This window comes from Thunnus thynnus, chromosome 1 (genome assembly GCF_963924715.1).
Source record: "Thunnus thynnus chromosome 1, fThuThy2.1, whole genome shotgun sequence".
NCBI classification, from domain to species: Eukaryota; Metazoa; Chordata; class Actinopteri; order Scombriformes; family Scombridae; genus Thunnus; species Thunnus thynnus.
Genome location: NC_089517.1, coordinates 1375389 through 1382368, shown reverse-complemented (window position 1 = coordinate 1382368; position 6980 = coordinate 1375389). Strand labels below are relative to the sequence as shown.

Below are 6980 nucleotides of genomic sequence, written 5' to 3'. Positions count from 1 at the left end.
ACCCAAGCAAAGTGACATGTAATACAAACACACTCAAATTTCTCCAGTGTATGATTATGATTCTTCTACCGTGCCTCTATACGTACAGTGTGATTAAATATGGTTCATGAGATTATAACTACACCAATACAAATTGTATCACACTAGCCCTTATTGCTTATAAACTTATAAAATCAATCTGCACAGCTTAATATTGTCTTTAAGCACACCAATGACTTTTAATGAAAATACACCACACAATCAGGACAGGACCCATAAACACCCTCTCCTCTGTTGACAGTAGTCATAGCGACCTCATGCTACCACTGGCACCATGCTAGCCCTCCCAGAAATATCTGTTTACACATGTAAAAGACAGATCTGTTTGTCTGTATGTGGACGTGCACATTCATTGAAGGATATTATTATTAGTTAATTAGTTTATTATTGTTATTTTATTTTTAAATGTATTATTAGCCAGTGGGAAAAGGTTACTGCTGAAATTTAAATCAGAAGGCTGCAAATAAAAAAGGCATACGATTTTTATTTAAGATATGAATGCCATTGATGTGTTTTTTTTTTTATTTGAAATTCGATTTTGCATGTGTGCAATATTAAGTTACATATTGTATAGTATTAAGCTTTGCTTGTTCCATATTCAATGAGAAAAACTTGTTTGGGTCCATATGAAAAGGTTCATTGTTATATCTGGAGGAATGTTGGCCCGCAACTTTGTCCAAGTTTTAAATTTTGGCCCACTGTGTATTTGAGTTTGACACCTCTGGTCTACAAGAAGAACAAGGAGTCCTGCAACAGATGATCTCAACATCATGGAGTCAGTCTGGGATTAACATGAAGAGACAGAAACAGCAGAAGAAGAAGATGCAGGAACAACCGACCTGCCGACTGAGAACTGCTGCTGGTTTAAAGATATTGATTTACTTTAGATTTCTGCTGTTTATTAACCTCTGGATCAAGTCAACTGATCAATAATAACTATTCATGGTATTATTTTTGAAAGTGCCCCACTTTACCTTCACTTCCTAAAACCTTTACACAAAAGTTTCACAGATTTTCCTCTGGGGATCATTAAAGGTTGATCTTATTTCATCTTGTACTAAAACTAAAATGAAGCAGTGGAGCTTTTCCTGTAAAGCCTCATGAATATGTGTCATTTTGTCATCATTTCTGTATCAGACTTCCTGTATTTAAACTTCAGGCTGCTGATACAAAGTTACTGAAATTTGATTGAATAAAGTAAATTAAACACATTTTACTCCTGTACAATTTGATCACTTAATATTTATTTTAATATTAATTATTATTATTATATTAAATATTTAAGATTAAATTAAATTTACACATTTTAATATTATTTAATGTAAATATAAAACACAAAATAAGCAATAAATTACAATTAAAATTTCAGCAAACAGTTATTTTCTTGGTGTGTAATACTTGTCAATGAACTTTTTCTTGGTCATTCTCATTTCCCCCCCCCGTGTACAGTTCACACACATCCCTGAACAAGTGCACCTTAAAAGCACCACGCAACAATGTCAAGATTATTCAAAAATATATCATATGACCATATAAAATTGTCAGCAATTACAACTATAAAAGAGCAAATTGAATATTAACAATAAAATATGCAAAGAACTTGACAGTAACAACTGTAAGACATCAGTACTGGAGGTCAGAGAACATCCACAGCACAGCTGTAGGTTTCTTATACAGGACTTTTCCAGGAATGGTGGGCCAAAACAAGACCAGTGAGCTCTTTTCACTGGTGCTTTTTAGTTTTCAGGCTTTGGGCCTTTCTTGATAGTTCAGCTGCATCCAAGTCCATTATTACCTTTTGAAGAACTTGGAAGGTGTAGCGGAGTTTTGATGAATACCTCATATTTAAGGTATAAAAATGTCCGAACAGCATGGCAGATGCAAGAGCCACGTTCTCCAGATGGCGAAGCGCCACCACACCCTCAATGATTACTCCCAGTCTCTCTGGCGACATAGATCCCCACTGTTCTTCCCTCTATGGCACTTAGTGTGTTGTCCTCAGTCATGTCCTGGTGAAAGGAGAAGAATGTCTTTAACCCATAAGACCCATTTCTCCTTAAAGGAAAATTATTTGGAATATAAAACAGACCAAATGGACCACAAGGAACACATTTCTGATTTTTTTTTTCTACCTTCAGTGTCAAAGATCTGTAATGTAACATATATGTCATAACGATATTTCCCTAACTTGTTTTATATCAATTTGTTCAAGAAATGTGGTCAGAACAGGTTAAATGTAATACAGGACGTCTTATTAAAGCATCAGAATTGTTAAATGGGTTGAAACTTACCTTTAGTAACAAAAAACAAGCTTTTTTAAAATTAGCTAGTTCTGTCACATTTGCTGACCGGGCACACTGCTGTTTTGGAAGTGATGTCATGGGTTCACAGATTCACACATGGTCACATGACTGCACCAGGATGTTCAGTAGATGTCTCTTAGGGACTTCATGAGTTAAAATCAAGGATAAAGCTGTTATAAGGAATTTTCTAGAACATTGAAAGGGTTGGTGACACCTGTGTCACTGTGGGTTCTTATGGGTTAAGGATAGGTTAAATTATTTATTTATTTATTTTTTAAACTCAACCTCATTAAGACACAGATTATTTCAACCATTACCTCAGGACTAAGAAATGCAAAAAAAGAGAACTTATTATAATTTAGGCCCCTTATTTTTTTTTTTTCATGTTTTAACAAACTTATTTTTTTAAAATGTGGCAAAGGCACCGCTTACTTTTGCACACACTCACCATGTAGTCCTGCAGCAGATCATCAGGATCCTGGTTGAGGTAGATGCAGAGTCCTTTTATGATGTACTGCCTGCCAGCATCCATGTCATCCTCCAGGATCAGAACAAAGAACATCCAGCAACAATTTAACTCTGATTGTCAATAGCAGGGAAGAATGAAACTGTTGTGTAATAATTAACATGTGAGGCTGGCATCTGCATAAACAATCTCAAAAAACAAATAAAATGCAGAGTCACTGAATAATTAAAGCAGTTTTTCTTTAAACCAAACTGATAGTGGACTTTATGTGATTTGTGTCTTAAGTGTGTTTCAATCTGCTATAAAACCAATTGCCCCTCTGTGGAAGTTATACTTAATCACTGCTGAGCTTGATCATCTCATGATTTTAATCAGCCTATACAATAAACAGTAAGTTGTATTTTAGATTCAGGTGCATCCTTATTTTGGACATTTCAGGTTCTTAGTCCAAATGAAATTAACTCCATTTACATTATAGATAACAGCATCTTTAATAGTGACCTCATCCTGCACCAGTGGATGTGATTTCTCATAGTTGGACAGTATGGTTGCATTATAAATCTACTTGGTGCCTTCAGTGGTATGGAGCTGTTGAATTTTGGGAAAATTGACCAATGTAATGGATACTTATAAATCTTTTACTGACCTAATGCAATGCATATGCACTTTATAGTTAAATAGTTAAAAAAAAAGGTCTTACCGCCATCTTGGCAGCCATGTCTTTAAGCTTTTTGCTCTGCTGCCCTGATCGCTTCGCAAACAACATCAGCAGACTTGCAGAGTGTAGGTCAAGCTGTGATAGAAACCTTGACTTTAGAGGCATTGTCTGCATTTATCTGAAACAACATGAAACCATATTTTAACACCACGGCCCACTGACATATACACATGACATTTGTTACACCAAAACTACACCTGCCAACCACATCACTGCATGCACTGTGCATGTTTAGTCATCATTTGACTTCTACTATGGAATATTCTGAACCACATCCTAATGGAGACCAGCATTAGTCTAACAGTTGCACGTGCCATCTACAACACAAGAAGTCACACCATTATTGAAAGATTTTTTTACTTACCTACATTACATCAAAGAGAGCTGGCCATCTCTCCTGTATATCACTGATCATAGGAGCATCACACAAATTACTTCTTGCCTTCTTAAAGCAAATGTTCTCTCCATTTTAGCTTTCATTGTCTCTCTATTGTTACGCTTCTTGATATCTGAAAGGAGTTCATCCCTCATCTTCTCCAGGGACTGGTTGCTTTCTCCAAGTGGAAAGGAGGAGTAGTAAGCCACTCCACCCCTCTTTGGTTTCTTAACATCAAAGGCAAGACAACGTTTCCCTTCTGGTTTATGTTTCAAAGCATTTATACACACTTCAGGACATCCTACTTTCCGGAGGTGTGTGCGGTAGTTGGACAACTTGTATTTGAGACTGCTCTTCAACTCCCCATAGCCTTTGCCTGAGCCTATTTCTTGTAAACATGGATGCCTCTTGATGAGCGCCTCTGCAACTTGGTCAAACTCCCTGTCTGTGACATAGACTTTGTGCTGAACTACCTCCTGAATCAACCCCTCTAGTATATCAGACTTCAGCTTTGGATCAGGGATCAGCAGTGTCTGAAATTTTGCTCTCAAGGTATGCAATAGACTTGTTGTTGTGGACTGGGGCAACCACAAGCTCAACAATCTGTTTAAGGTCCAACAAGACCTTGAGACCTTAGGCCCAATTAGAAATGGGAGCAATCTTCTCAAGCTCCAGTTTTCATGGGCATTACCACCTATGGTTTTCCTGCTTGAGGAGATTTTGTGGCAAAATATGAGGCTTATTTGTTTTGTCTGTCCACTTGTATGGAAAATGTAGAATGGAACTGTTAATATCATCCAAAGTGATATACTTCTTTGATACAAGTAATGTGAGACAATGTTGTATTTCAACAGGCACAATGCCTTCAAAGAGATCATGGGCAATGTCAGGTGGATAGCCACTGACAACATGAAAATGAGAAAGTGCTTTAGTAATAGGACAAGCTCCTTTAACTCCAAAACAGCTACTGCCACTATCTAGAGCTGTTCTGACATGAGTTTCATCAATCAATCAGTTTTTATTTATATAGCGCCAAATCACAACAGAAGTCATCTCAGGGCACTTTTCACATAGAGCAGGTCAAGACCGTACTCTTTAATTTACAGAAAACGGAAAAACTCCCCTTTAACGGGTAGAAACCTCAAGCAGAACCCGGCTCTTGGTGGGCGGCCATCTGCTTTGACCGGTTGGGTTGAGAGAGAGAAAGAAAGAGGGAAGGGGGAGGGGGGGGGTCAGAATAACAACAATCATAACAATAACAGCAGCAACAGCAACAGCAACAGCCAGGGAAGGATGCCAACAGGACTGCGAAGGACCGCAAAGGCTCGGCCCACTACCCAGCGTTTCCTGCGAGATGTTAAAGCACAAAAAACTCCTGGGAAGAAGCAAAGCTAGTGACATGCATTGATGTTACATGAATGCATACAGATGGAGAGGAGGAGGAGGAGGAGAGAGGAGCTCAGTGCATCATGGGAAGTCCCCCAGCAGTCTAGGCCTATAGCAGCATAACTAAGGGCTGATCCATGGTGAGCCTGGTCGGCCCTAACTATAAGCTTTATCAAAAAGGAAAGTTTTATGTATTTCTTTTGTTCGGAGGCTGAAAGTTCCTGATCTAACCTCATTTGATAAAATGTCTGAAGCTGCTGCAGTACAAAAATGACAAAAATTGGGACCTGTAAAATTCCCAACAAAGCCTGCTATTGCATGAGCTCTTAAACTGTCTGCAGCAATACTCTGCACTGTACCTTTCAGCGATGTGCCCAGTTGTGGGACAAAAATTCCATCGACTTCCAAAGACTTGAGATCGCAAATTAGTGGCTCTAAAACTCTGTCATAGCCATAGGACTGAACATAGTCTGTTTTACACAAAACAGCTAAATAAATGGAGGACAAAGAGGAATGAGACCCTGGTGGTAGGTTATTCTGCACCCAATATACAGCACAAAGTTTATGGGTTGGGTGCCTCAAGGGCTACAGACCTCGAGGTCATCAACATACAAACCAATAGATAGCCTTAACTCTTGTTTACAATGTAGACTATCCCTGAAAGACTTGAACACAATTTCTTGATCCGTCTCGATCCACAATATCTTCCCTATTCAACAGGACTTGTAGGGTTTGAGAATGGGGACATACTGCAAGATTTTGTTCCCTTTAGCATCCAAAATATATTCAACTGGTTCAACAATATTAAAGTTTGCCTTGTAATACTGCCAACATTGATATGCAGAACTCAAAGGACCACCTTTCTCTATGGCTTTATTTATAGGATTCCCTGTGCACAGAGAAGTGGTTATTTCCTCTACGATAGCTTTGTTAACCTGGAGCTTGTGCTTCTGAAAAATATCAACTAGAACGCCATCAGTGTGGGACCTCAAGAGATAGCACGTCATCATTGATCATTGATTAAAATCATTGATTGCAGTGCTTGATACGAGAGTAAAATGTTCTAAATTCAATAAAGCTGTGGCCAATGTGTGTTCAATTATGTTTGGAGCGTCCTTAGGGTCATCAACACTGTAATCTGCTTGTGCATCAGTGTATGCCTCACCATTGTTATCATCAGAAGTATTGTTCATGGCTTCCAGGGAAACAAAGGGGGTTGATTTCACAATTTCTGGTTTAAAATCTGTTAATTAATAAGAATTGTGTGTTCTGCTCTTGTGGGCTTTGAATATTCCATAGATATTCATTAGAAAGTTGCAATCTAAAAACATGCGAGTTACAACCCCATTTTTCTTCAGGTGTACATTAATGTGGGCCCAGAAATCCCTTTCAGAGACAAGATCCTTACAAGGACATAAATGGCACCTAAATATACAAGCTCTCTGATTGATAATGACTGTTTTTAGTCACATGAAATCTATTCAAATGAATTAAAAGCGCATTCCATGTTCTAAAAGTACACAGGCAGCTCAAATATACACATGGAAAATGATTATTATTCCCATAATATCTATGTTTCACTCGATAATGCTTTCATACTTGGGAGCTACTTTGGAAAACTGAGGGGCAGGCCTTACATTCACAGCATTATTCTGTCACACTTGCAGCACCATTCACTGCAAAAGAGAAATG

The 6980-nt window shown here is 38.2% G+C and overlaps 1 pseudogene; it reads right to left on the bottom strand.

Annotated features, from left to right (window-relative positions):
* Positions 1-3890: 3890 nt before the first annotated feature.
* On the bottom strand, positions 3891-5020 carry LOC137188795 (uncharacterized; annotated as a pseudogene).
* Between the last annotated feature and the right edge of the window lie 1960 nt (positions 5021-6980).